Below are 14,486 nucleotides of genomic sequence, written 5' to 3'. Positions count from 1 at the left end.
GTAAGATTGAAACCAAGTTAAGCTGTTAGGATCCAGTGATAGAGAATTGAGAATGTGGAGGAGTATTTTGTGATTTACCATGTCAAAGGCTTTAGATAGGTCAATGAATAGTGCAGAAGAAAGATTGTTTAAGTTGCGGTTAATGTTAATGGTGTTTGTGAAGGAGAGCAGAGCAGTGGTGGTGCTGTGGGAAGTTCTGAAGCCATGTTGACAGCTAGCAAGTAGATTGTTTTGGAGAAGATGATTTAGGAGTTGTTTATGGATACATTTTTCTAAGAGTTTGGCAATAGGGGATAATAAAGCAATGGGACAATAGTTAGATAGATCAATAGAGTTTCCCCCTTTGTGTAGTGGGATGATGTGGGATATTTTCCAGATATCAGGGACAGTTCTTTCATTGATGGATCTATTTATCAAAATAGAGATTGGATAAGCTACAGCTTTGGCTCCTATTTGCAGAAACTCAGCAGGGAGTTTGTCTTCAGAGGGTGAGGAGGGTTTCAGTTTTTGAAGTAGTGAAGAAATATATGATGTAGGGATGGGATGGAAGTGAAATGAGGGTGGTGTATTAACAGAGAAGGAATGTAGATTTGAGGTGTCAGGAGATAGGTGACTAGCCAGGTTTTGTATAGTATTTGTGAAGTAGGAGTTAAATGTATTAGCTATTTGTATAGGGTTATCAGGGTTAGCGTCCTGTGGGTTGGGTGTGATTGATTGGCCTGGGGATAGTAGATTATTAATGGTGGTCCAAAAGTTTTTAGGTTCCTTATTGGATATTTGTTGTAGACGAAGGTAGTAGTTCTGTTTATCAGATAGTATGGCTTTTTTTGTTTTGTTCCTACATTCACGAAAGGTTTGATGGTCAGCTTTTTTTTTGGAAGTACGCCATTTTGCCCAGTTTTTGTTTCTGGTTATGATTAGTTGCCTAGTGTTGTTGCTTATCCAGGGGGTGGGTTTGGTTTTGATTCTAATCTTGCGTATGGGTGCATGCTGATCTAAAATAGATAAGAATGTGGAGTTGAAGTATTGTACAGCATCATTGCTGTACATCATCATTAATGCCATTCTGTTGTAGCTCAGAGCAGATCTGAGCATTGCCATTTAGATTCTTGACATAGTTATAGAATGCCTTGTGGTTGTCTTTGGAATCTTTGGCAATTTTATTTTCGTAACTAGCTTTGGAGGATTTTATGAGGGATCTCAGCTTCTTACTGAGGCTAGTAAGGGAGTTATTTGCATCCTGGGATTTACCTCTTTTCTGCAACAGTTTCTTCCTTTTGTTGTAAAGTTTGTTTATGGCAGGCGACCACCAGATTGGCTTCCTTTTTTTTGGAAGAGCGCATCTTGGTTCTATTGGGGATGGCATGATTCATGTACGAGTGGATGTGCTTGTACAGTGCCTTAGTGTAGGATTCAGCAGTCGAACTTTCAGTTCTGTTTGTATGGGTGTCATGAAGTTTGTCACTTCTGACTTGAGTAGCATGAAGTTGGCTTTGGAGAAGTTTTTTTATGCAGGTTTCCTTTATGGGGAGTGTGATGTGGATGTCAAGAGTGATTAGCTTATGGTCTGACCTGATCAACAAGGGGGTGACTATAGGTGTGGAGCATCGATTTCCCATGTTGGTAATGGGGTCTATATCACATCATCGAACTTTCAATAGTTCAAATCACTTAACATCGAACTCAACTGATCGAACTATCAAAAGTTTGAAATGATGTCAATGGCATTTTCAATGGGGAAAAACTACATAAAGGGTGTAAGCAGGGGGCAAGCCCCCCTGCACCCCCCACACTCCCCGCTACTTAAATATACTAACTCTGAGATTGCGCTACAGTGTAGGAAATGGAAATCTTCCGTTTCCGCACTGTATTGCACTGAAGTGCGATCTCGGAAGTGGTATATTTAAGTAGCAAGGGGTGTGGGGGTGCAGGGGAGCTTGCCCCTCTGCATAGAGCAATTTGTTTTTTAACTTACGCTTCAGGTGGGGTTTTTTTTACTTTTGAAGTATTACAGTTAGATCATTCAAGTTCAATCTTTTGTGATTCAAACTTGTAATACTTCGAGATTATGATATAGACCCTTGGTAATGACCAGGTCTAGGATATTGGAGCCCTTGGTGGGACTAGGATTAGTTGATCCAGGGCATTGGAATTTATGAATTCCAAGAACCGTTGGGCAAAGGTATTGGTACATGATTAGTTTTCCGTTAATGGCAGGGTAGTTGAAATCACCCAGTATTAGGGTGTTTGGTTGCATCTTAATATTTTCCATTATGTTTAGAAAGGTGTAGTAAGAATCTTGGGGCATGGTGGGGGATCTGTAGCAAGCTACAATTTAGATTGCAGTCTTACCTAGTGTTAGTTGCACCTGGAGAATTTCAGATGCATTGTGTTGGGCAACTAGCCTGCTGTTGTGAATATCCTTGGTGAATATGGACACTCCTCCACCTTTAGTGTTTCGGTCCTGGTTTGGTGGCCGAAAAGTGTGGTAAGAGTTGTAGCCTGGTATTGCAAGGGTGCTTTCTGGAGCCTTAAACCAGGTCTCAGTTACTGCACAGATATCAATGTTCTCCATTTTTAGAAGTGCCTCGAGAGGGTGAATTTTGAGGTTTAGACTTCTGGCATTGAGTAGCATTACCTTCAGATTTTGCATACTTGTACCTGTTATGGTGGTGGTTTTGTCCTTTGAGCCTTGCCTAAAAAGGCACTATAGGGGTGGCAAGAGCCTTAGCCAGTAACCTGAATCCCAGGGGTGACAGGTGCAGACCATCTCTGGCAAAGCATTGTGGTTTGTCGATCATGTCATCCCAGGCAGACAGATACTGGATCCCCTTTGAATGATACCAGAAGCTTAGCCAATTTTGTAGTCAATCATTTTGCCTTTATATTGTGGTATCATTCTGGGTGAAGGCAGGATGCTACTCAGGGCTAGGGTCATACCTGCCTGGGCCACATGATCCGAGAGCTCTTTCATGTCTCTTTTCATGTAGTCCAGGGAGGTATGTCTCAAGTCATTCACTCCAACATGGACAATGACAGAGTCATATTTGAACTTGTGGAGTCACTTGAGTGCATGCATTATGTGGTGGATCCTGGCACCCGACAGGCAGCTGACTGTAATTTTCTCCTTGTTCAGCTTGGTGAGTGGGACATCAGTGTGCCTGACTATAGAGTCACCTATGACTAAAGTGTTGGGTACGTTGTCTTGCCTTAGGGGCTGTTGTAAGCTATGTGACACTTTGGTTGTGATTGGTGTTTGTTTGCGTTTCAGCTTCGGAGGTCCTTGTTGCTTGAGCAGGTTATTGTTAAGGGCCTCCACATATGTGGATTTAGTGTTGCTATGTGTGGGTGTTGGTGCTGTGGTGTAGAAGGGCTATGTGTTTCTTGAGGTGTAGTGTGGGTTGCTTCAAAGTAGCCTTTCAAATCGGGCATGGCTAGGCCACCTCTCTTCCATGGTGACATTGAATTTTCCCATTTGAGTCTGTTTTTTTCCTCATTTCATATAAAATATTTTATTTTTTTGTCTTTCATTTTCTATATTCTCATTAGGTCAAAACAAAGAGTTAGAAGGTCACACTGAAAAACCAATCAGAAAAAAAACTAAATGAGAACTCCAGCCAAGCTAGAACTTTCAGTGAGTGACCTCCCAAACCTCCTGTAACAGAGGCACATGGGATATATGCAAATGACCCTTATGAACATCAGGTGTTTCAGCTATATGGCGATTCTGATTGCCCATGACTTTTACATTTGAAGTTGTTTTAATGGACAATTTCAGGCCAATAAAGCCAAACCTCACTAGCTATGGATATGCATATTTTGGCCTTGTTATGACCTCATCAGCATAGCATAAGCAGAATGTTTGACTAAGCATAAGAAACACAGGATTGTTATACCCAGCTGATGTCCATTATCATTACGGTTATCATTGGCTGGAGTTTTCATTTAGTTTTTTTCTGATTGTTTTTTCAGTGTGACCTTCTAACTCTTTGCTTTAATTTGTTATTTGGGATATTTTGCCATCACCCTAATGATAATGGACATCAGCTGGGTATAACAACCCTGTGCTTATGCTATGCTGATGAGGTCATAACAAGGCCAAAATATGCATATCCATAGCTAGTAGGGTTTGGCTTTATAATGGCCTAAAAATTGTTCATTAAAACGGCTTCAAATGTAAGTCATGGGCAATCAGAATTGCCATATAGCTGAAATACCTGATGTTCATAAGGGTCATTTGCATATATCCCATGTGCCTCTGTTACAGGAGGTTTGGGAGGTCACTCATTGGAAGTTCTAGCTTGGCTGGAGTTTTCATATTCTCATTAGGTGTATAAAATAGGCCTGCCCTGTGTATAATATTAGTGATAGTATAAACATTTTCATGATCTGCATGTTAGAATCTAAGTCTATTTTCAGTGCTTTGGAGTCTCTTAATTATTTGAACTATCTTTTGTTTGTTTTTTTCCCACATTTATTTTGATGCTTTTTCTATATTCCCTGATCCATACTCCTAAATACTTCATTCTCATATGCCGCCATAAGTATGGGAACTTTTGAAGCAGATCATGAGTTGGGACATAATTAATCTCTACAATTTTCATCTTATTCACTTATTTTATACCCTAAGAATAAAGTGAATTGCCTTAATGTGTCAAGCATTCTCCATTCATCTGTCTTTAGTTTTGATAAATACACTGTAATATCATCAGTAAATAATACATTTTTTCTGTGACCCATACCATTCAGACCCTTCAGCTGATGATGTTATCTTTACCACCCATGGCTCAAGATAGAACACAAAGATCAAAGTGAGCTTTCTGACATCCAACCCCCCACCTTTACTTTAAGTTATGAGTCCAATTACAAATTCTCTATAATTTTTATTACTTCTTTTGGGACTCCGACTCTCCTCAGCACCTGTAACATATGTTCCCAACTACCCCTGTCAAATGCCCTTTATGCATCAAGACTGATTAGTAAAAGAGGTATATTATTCTGTTGTATTTCATTTTGCAACAACAAAATATTATTATTGTTATTCTCAAAAGTTTGCCTACTGTCCAAGAATTCAGGATTGTCTGTTTTATCAAGTTTGGTAGAACTCATGCTGCTACCCTTTTTGCCATCAAAGACATAAAAATCCATGTACTCACGCCTGGAGATAGATATAGGCCTATAGGCTGCTAGATTGATGGGGGTCATCTACCCTCTTTCAGCATTACGTCCACTGCTATCATTTTCCTTGATTCTGGCACCTCTTTACCTTCTACTATTCTGTTGAAGATAGCCCCCCATACCTTCACCAGTTCATCTCATCCCAATTTGCAGATCTCTTTCCAGTATTCCAGAATAGTATACCATGCGGGCCTGGGGCTTACTTACCGCCTGATTGGCTATCATTTGTTTTATATATTCTAGTTCTTTCCCTTTGGTCAGCTGTACCACTTTCCTTTCATGCAATTAATAAATCTGTTCCATGAACCTTCCCTTTGCTCTAATTTGTGTGAACACCATAACTCTGTATAACCTATAAAAGTTCTTAAAAATATCCCACATTTCTTCTGGATTTCTGGTCAGTTTCCTAGTACCAAGACATCATAATTGTGCTACTGATCTGTTAACTCTTTGTTGCATAAATCATCTCGCTAGTAGTGTTTGGAGCCTTGCACATCTATATTCATAGATGTCCCAAAATGTCTTCAATTTATCTTAGGTATCATGGAGGCTATTTTCCTCATATTTATTTAGCTCTTCACTCATCTGTTTCCTGAATTTTACCTTTTGAAAACCTTCTGTAAAACCCCTTATAATTTCTTCCCATAGCCCCTTTCCTTTATTTGTGCTTTCAGTGAGTCAGTTTTAGCTTGTCCTGTATTTTTCATGGTTATTTAGCTCGCTATGTAGATTGTCTAATAGCTCTTTTAGTGTGTTTTGTACCCACTCATTGAAGTTAGTGTTCTTAAGTATATGTGTTAGAAAGCTTATGTTATTCCCCTAACCTATCACTCCCCATTCCCATCTTCAGTTCTACAAGAACATACTCTGAGATTTAACTGAGTATATTTCAACATGCTGCTGTAAATAAGCTTTTCTGTGATACTCAGCCATGTAACCTGGACTGAAACACCAAAGGTGGAGGTGTATCCATATTCATTAAGGATATCCACACCTCCAGGCTAGTTGCTCAGCACAATGCATCCAAGGTTATCCAAGTGCAACTAACTCTGGGCAAAACTGCAATCCAAATTGTAGCTTGCTACAGATCCCCCACCATGCCCCAGGATTCCCACTCCTCTTTTCTTGATGTACTGGAAAATATTAGGGTTCAACCAAACACCCTAATAATAGGCGACTTCAACTACCCAACCATTAACTGGGAAAACTACTTGCGTACCAACTCCTTAGCTCAACACTTTCTGGAATTCATAAACTCCAATGCCCTGGATCAATTTATCCACACCCCCACCAGGGGCAACAATATCCTAGACCTAGTCATTATCAACATGAGTGACCGGTGTTCCAAACCTGAAGTCAACTCCTCGTTGGTCCAATCCGACCATAAGCTAATCACCCTTGATATCCACATCCTGCCCCCACCCCCCATTAAGGAAACCACAGTAAAAAATTTCTCCAAAGCCAACTTCATGCTTCTTAAGACAGAAGTGGTGAACTTCATGACACCCATGCAGATGGACAATACAGTTACAACTGCTGAATCCTACACAAATGCACTCTATAAGCACTTACACAAGTGCATGGATCATGCTATCCCAAACAGAACCAAGATGCTATCCTCCAAAAAAAGGAAGCCAATCTGGTGGTCCCCTGCCATAAACAAACTGTACAACAGAAGGAAGAAACTGTTGCAAAAGAGAATAAAATCCCATGAGTGGAGGAGCTCCCTGGTTAGCCTCAGTAAGAAGCTGAGATCCCTTATAAGATCCTCCAAAGTTAGCTACGAAAACAAAATCACCACTAATTCCAAGGACAACCACAAAGCATTCTATAGCTATGTCAAGAATCTCATTGGCAACACCCAGATCTGCTCTGAGTTACAGCACAAAGGCACAAAAATTACAGAACCTGTATACCACACTATGTTGGCCCATCTCACAAAAGGACATTTACAGTTACTGGAATTTAGTTGCAGCAACAATACATTACAGCAACTCTATGTATAGGTCTAGACTTAGGTGAAATGGTGCCCTAGGCCTACTGTTTCAGCCAACCAACACACACACACATGCGTGCGCACACACACACACACACACACACACTACCCTCCAATCTTCTCCTGATAGCCCCACCCCCACCTTGGGCTTCCCATGCTATGCACATTACTTTTTTTCCTTTTCTCAAATTTTGCTTTACTCTTCAGCTTTTTCAAGAAGCCATAACGTCTTATATGCTCTTAAGTGCATTTACATTTTTTTTTTCTTTTTACACAACCTTTTCATCCAATGATAGCTTAAACAGAAATTTTGATTAAGGAAAGAAATTGTGTTGCTGTTCAGCTTCAGTTTTCTTTGCATCCTTTCAACACACCTTTCCTGACCAAGTGAGTACAGTAATAGCCATTTAGGAAATAACTAAGTTAATCCAAAGCCCCCAGAAGCCATTGGGTTATGCATGTTCTGAAATACATTTAGAGCATTTCCCACCCTTTTAATCCAGGTTGTACCAAAGGCTTAATGTTCAAAGATGACAAAACAGTAACTCACAATAATGTAACAAGTCAGTTGTTGTCTGGATACACGGGTCCTATCTTGGAACTGCTTTCCTCCCTAACCCACCAGAAAAGACTGCCTATGCATCCCTGTGGTGTTAGACTAGGATGAAAGCAGAGGTTCATATTTCTACAGTCATGTATTTCAAGTGACTGCTGACATACATATACATTGCATGCCTCCTTATTCCTCAACCCCAACTGTCAAAAGCAGCTACTTGCATACATGCCTGAAGTGTGATTTTGAGGAAAGTGAAAAAAAATAATAATTACAGTAATGTATTCTACTTTGTTGCTTCTAGACAGTACACTGTCCCTGCACAAATTATAGTAACCTTCTTTGTACACCTCTGAGGTCTGTCAGAAAAGTAAAAGAGAAAAATGACCATACTGTCCTCAGCCTAAAAGCAATCTATAATACCTCATGTGCACACCTCTAAGGTTTGACTGTGATGACAATTAAAGAAGTAATAACCACACAAGCCCCTCCCCCCCAACACACACACACACAAAACCTACAGCAGTTTTCTGTAGATACACATCTGAGCAGGGCTTGTTTTAGAATGGGTGCAGTGGAGAGCAGCGGCCATTCTCAGATTTATCCTAACAGGGTCATATCAAACCCCTGTTCAGGTTAAAGAGCGTAATCGGAAAATTAATACATTTTTTCCCTCCTCATTTTCCCCAACCAGTCAAGGATGATTAACAGAAACCTGGACGACTGGATGGGAAACAGAAAATATACCCCTGGTATATCACCTGTGTCCCTACTGGACAGGGGAAACAAGTGCTGACTTTGAGGGAACATGGGTGAAATTCTTGGCTAGGCTTATAAGGGGTTCTGGGTCAATAGCCTAGTATCATCCTGTGAACCATGTTTCCATTTATACGGTCTGGGAGTGGGGACCCCTAGACTTTTAGAAGATCAAAGTTTCTGAATGTTCTGTGATATATTTTATTCATTACTTTTGAAACATAATTACTTGTTAGCCACATTTTAACCGATACTCAGAAGAATAATTTCTGTCCTGGCATTATTGGGTGCGTGCACAGATAAAAATCACTGATATTTTTTACACAAACACACACACACACACACACACACACACACACACACACACACACACACACACACACACACACACACACACAAAACACACAAAGCATAAGCCATAGCAATACTAGATTTGGACTTATTTCAGCAAATAGCAATACATTGTACAACACTGGTATTGTCACACCAGATCAATGCTTATTGTTTAGCAGTCATCAGACAGCAGCAGGGGTAAGTCACTTTTATTTACCTCCCCTGATTTTTCTCATAGTTTTGCTCTATCCTTTTTAAAAAGTTTGATTTGCTTCAGGATTACAGACAGTCAATAAATCCAGACTTTAGAATTTTATACTTATTTGTCCAAAAATGAAAGCTGATGAAAAAGGTGTTATACTATTAACTTTTCAATTGAATTAGTGTAATATTTAGAACATGTTCACGATTTTGAGCCTTCATTTTGTTATTATAGGTATTGCAATGGATTCTTCTGCAAAGAAGTTGACAGTTGCAGAGGCTGGTGTTCTGCCAGTATTTATAAAACTCCCTGAAAGAGAAAACCATTCTTGAAGATCAGAAGCATCCGCTTTTCATAAAATGCAAGGTTTGCACTGATATTAGTTGCTCTGGGCTGCTCATCTCTCTTGTGTTTACCTTGCTTATGTACATAATCAGCTTTATGCCAGCAGGTCATTTCACAAACCTGTTCAGGTTAAACAACATAATCAGGAAATGGATACATTTTTCCTCCTCATTTTTCCCCAACCAGCAGCAGCTTTTGTGGGGCCCCCACACACAGTCAAGGATGACTATGGGCCCCCCCTTGCAGCCACGGGTATTGCAAGCACCTAAACTTGACTATGTTGTTAGTTTTAGTGGACGGAATATCCCCTAACAGATTTTAATTAAGCCAGGGGCACTGTGTCAGTGGTAAAATATTTAATGGAATCGTGAAGCTTGTTGCTTAATAAAACACTGTCACTATAACCAGATATATCTTTGAATTTTAAAGGAGATATAAATATGAGTTATTACCCATCTGGTTTATTAAGTACACAAGATTGCTGTACTAGCTTTTGTTGGTTTGACAGACATGTTGCAAAATATCAGGCTAAGACAACCTGCTGTGGTTGGGAGTCCCCCAGAAACAGGGGCCCCCAGTGACCACAGGATTCGCTGGTGCCTAAAGCTATGCAGAGTGTCCTGGTACTCTGCAGTATCTTTGTACCCCCATCAGTTTCAGCTATCTTTTTAAAGAATCTTCTCTTCTTTGTAACAACTCCTGCCACCAGACCACCGGAAACATCTTTTAATCCACACACCAGTTTCCATTCACCCCCCAACACCACCATTATACCATTTGTAACTAAAATTGCAGCCTCCTTCTTCCATGGTGTGCTGAGTTTTGCTGAAAAGCCAGTCTTAAAACCTTTTTAGAATTGTTAAATGTGTTTCATGCAGTAAAGCCACATTTACCCTACTCTGCCTTTTATACATCAGTTCTTGTTTACCCTTTCTGTTAGGTCATTGACATTCCTTGTCAGGATCTGTTAGTCACTCATTCAAATCCTTTGTGCTCATCTCCCGTACGTCAAGGTTCGGAGGGATATTATTACCCCGTCTTATCTTTTTCGTCATTATTTTATTTTTTTTTTTTTCCTATTTTTCATTGCTGTATCAGTATGTTGACATCTAGGTGGTCCCAGCTAATCAATAATTGTGCACTATCAGACACAGCTATTTCCAAAATTATATGTACAATTCAAATAAACACATGCAAAAATGTAACTATATGCAAACATATACAATCTAAACAATATATAACTTGTATTTGAAACTTTTGTTAAAGCCTTGTTTAAAGCTAGTCAAGCATATGCTCTAACCTGGAGGCAACTGAAATGGCTTTTTAACCTCATATGATTAGAAACTTCTATCTGATTTCATACACATCACCTCTTATATACATAAAATGTATCTCCCTGGCAGAAAGCAGTTATCCCTTCCATCCCCTCCCTTATAGTCTTCTATCGATAGTTTAATTTTTACTTAAATAATTCTAATCTAACAATCTGTCTCACACATTTTTAAGTTATCCCAACAGAATGCATTTTGAGGTTTTGTTGAAGGCCTCAGAAATTCAGTAACTTCCAGAATGGCAATGCTCCCAGACAAGATTTTTCTGGCAAATAACCAGGGTGCCATTGTCCTTCCCTAGGAGAACAGCATTTAACTCCATGAGGCCCTGCCCAACTGCTTACTTCGGAAAGCAGACAAGGGTCATTGTCCCACCAGCTCTCTGTGTGGGAGCCCAACATGTGTCAGGTGGATCAGTAACATAGTATCCAGAGGCAGTTCTGTTCTTGACAAGTCTCTCCCTATATTAGATGTCACACCCCACTAAAAAAGTGCTTTAAAATGATAGACCCAGAGACTGCTCTCCACACACAGACACACACACACACACACACACACACACACACACACACACACACACACACACACACACACACACACACACACACACAAACACAATGGCCATCCAAGGGAGCTCTACCAGACCATTTAGTATTCTTTTTGGTACCAAAAAAAATGTAAAGAACCTTAGGCCCATGCTCAGATTGAATGACCTACAACATCACATTTCTAAAAAGCTGTTTTCTTTTATTATGGTGCAGTCCATCATTTCCTGACTGGGAGACTGAGTGTGCACTTTTGACCTCCAAGACCCCTATCCACATATAAAGGTCAACAAGGAGCCTAGGAGGTTTGTATACTTTTGAAAGTGGCTAGTTATTTTTCAGTTCCAAACACTGGCAATTTGTCTCACCACAGCTGTCAAGGTGTTCACCAAATACAAGTTGGTAGAGGCAGTGGCTCTAGAACTGCAGAGTTCTAAGGTTTTTCCTCTGTCTTGGTCACTGGCTCCTAGAAGCTGCAAATTATGGACAGTATGATTGCCTCCCAAGATTTACTTTTCAGGCTGTTCCAGTTCTTGTGAATAACAGGGAACACTTTGAAGTCCAATTAAATGCATAAGCAGTCAGTCATCTCTATAGGCTTCACTCTAGACATTTTGGCCTGTCAAGCCTTTTTTCCACAGGACAATATCCAGTCAAGCAGCTCCACAGTTATTCAGATAATTCCGAGTGACTCATTCTCTGAAGCTCTTTGTCTGTGAGTGCTGGTGCTAATGGTTTCCACAGTCCTTCATGCAAGTCCCTTGAAGGTTCTTCAGTGGACCCTCAAGCTGTTAGTCACTAGAAGCTCAGATCATAATAACCAGGAAGTACAAGGAATATGTCTCATAGCAGGTTCTAAAATCCAACCTGTCTCTCTCTTGGTAGACTCTTTTAAGCCCAGATGCCTGTGCTCTGTTCGGTGGTGTATTATCTGGAGAAGATGGTCCAGGAAACATGATCAACCTACAAGGCCAATCTAAACATCAACATCCTGGAAATGAGGGTTGTCCTTTTCATTTTGCAGGCATTTCAGGACTCCCATCTCACTGGTGCAATTGCAATCCACTTCGGTAACATAGCAGTGGATTGTTATATACACAAGCAGGGGGAACTCATCCCTATCCTCTTTGTCAGGAGGACATGGAAGTATGGGAATGGACCTTTGCTTTCGTCTGCCTTCTTGTTACTCTCTTACACTCTAAGACAAGTCAGCTCTGTAGTGGACCAGCTCAACTGCTAACTGCCAAGCCCCATGTGTAGTCTGTTGGTTAATCAGTACCTTAGAATCTGTTTCTTTGCTGGACAATCCCTGATGCAACCTTTTTATGTCTCTGATCAGCTTCAAATAACAACTTATTTTCCTTTATTCCTCTCATGGGAGTATTCCCCAGAGATTCATGTATCCAAGATGGCTCCAGAAACTCATTTACATATTTACCCCATTTTTCTTATTTCCAGGTTCCTGGAGAAGATCGAGTCTCACAGTCTGTTTTCTTAACAGCCCCTTTTTGGCCCCATCAAATGTGGTTCTCCCTGCTTTGGCCTCAAATCCTGGACAAACTTCTCCATCAGAATCCATCCAAGAACCTTCTGTCTTATCATCAGCAAGCCTCATGTGGGCCTTCACTCTTTCAGATTAACTACTTGGTTTCTCTGGTTCATATCAATCCTTCATACCATAATTGGATGATCCAGAGCCTTACCTCTCCACAGACGTCAGGTACAAGGAGAACACATTGAAGTAAATAGACTCATTTTTCCTTATGGGTCTCAGCCAAAGATCTAGACCTCTTCACAACTCCTGCTGCCAGTGTTTTGGAGTAGCTACCCCAGATTTTTTATTCAGATCTTTGCAAGGAAACCCCTCCTTAAGTTGCTATTACCTGAGCTAGATGGAATTCTGAGTTTCAAACCTTGTGTGGTAATCCATGTGATGCCACGGGAGAGAAACGAATGTACAATGTGATGTCTGTACTTTTTTTTCCAGTTTAGAATGTAACACACTTGTTAGCTGTATTTAAGCTCTGTGAACAGAGTTCAACTTTCTGCATTATACACTCCTCTGCTGTCAAGTAAACTTTCTGTTATCAGAATCTGGAGCGGGTTTGGTTGCAGTAAAGGAAACCAGTCAAAAGGTTAGTAGAATTTGTCACCATTCTATGGTCCAGGGACAAGGGTCTGACACCAAAAGAAGGTCTGTGAGTGAGTGGTGGCTCTGAAGCCTCAAGCATCTCACAGCTCATTGCAACAGATGCATCATAGCTATTAAGACAGTAAGGTGCAGTAGTGTCTAAGCCTTGAACCTGTGCTGCACTGTCACACAGTCATCCATGGGTGTCACCTCTGTGGCACTCTCCAATGGCAAAAATAATTGATATTGTGGGGAGTGTGCAGTTCCATGCTGATAAATGCAGTCACTTCTTTGAGTAGGACTCAGAGAGGACTTCCTCCAAGTTTTGATGATCCCTGAAGTGCTACAATCTTGGAGATCCAAGTGAAGGACTGTTTCTACAAAGTTCCTAGGTTCCAGTAAAGAGTGGAACATAATGTCCCTTCAGAGAAATAAAAACCTTTGGGCTGATGGAAGAATACTTTCTACTGTAAATGGGAGAGAACAGCAAGTCTGTGGCCTAACCAAAGCATCAGTGGAGGTTCTTGTTGAAGTTTTGATGACCACAATGTAATACTTAGAACAGTAATACTGAAAGTACAGTTCTAGGAAATATATTACTAAGTCTGAGGTTCCAGTATCTTGGAGTATTGTCCATACTCTGAGATATGGCAATCTCGGAGGTAGTATTTGTAAGCAGGCAGGGAGGTGGGATATATTTATCCCTCCATATTGAGAGAGTATAGAGGGTTTTACCCTCCTCCAGAAATGCTTTAATAGCTTTACAGCAAGGCTCATGATCTGCATTAATTATGTGCCAGTCACACTTTATTTTTCATAGCTGCAGGACTTGCATTTATGTGTCTTGCACATCTGGTAGAAGCCCATCTACACAGTATGAGAGCAGGATTCTTGTCATCTCGGTAGTCATTTGCAATGTTGGAACTCACAATTTCAAGTTCCAGAATGTGGAGCCTGAATGACTGAAAAATCTAGGCTTACATATTTCAAGTCCAACAATGCCATTTCTCGTAATATTCCCTTTTCTCTTTGGTATGGTGATCTCAGAGTTTGTATATATGTTAAACGTTTTACAGAGAAAAGTGATGTTTGATATTTACTCCACTCCTGTATTTC

This window comes from Protopterus annectens, chromosome 4.part0 (genome assembly GCF_019279795.1).
Source record: "Protopterus annectens isolate FY-2018-M chromosome 4.part0, PAN1.0, whole genome shotgun sequence".
Lineage (NCBI taxonomy): Eukaryota > Metazoa > Chordata > Ceratodontiformes > Protopteridae > Protopterus > Protopterus annectens.
The sequence above is the reverse complement of the archived record's forward strand: the minus strand, read 5'-3'. Positions refer to the sequence as shown.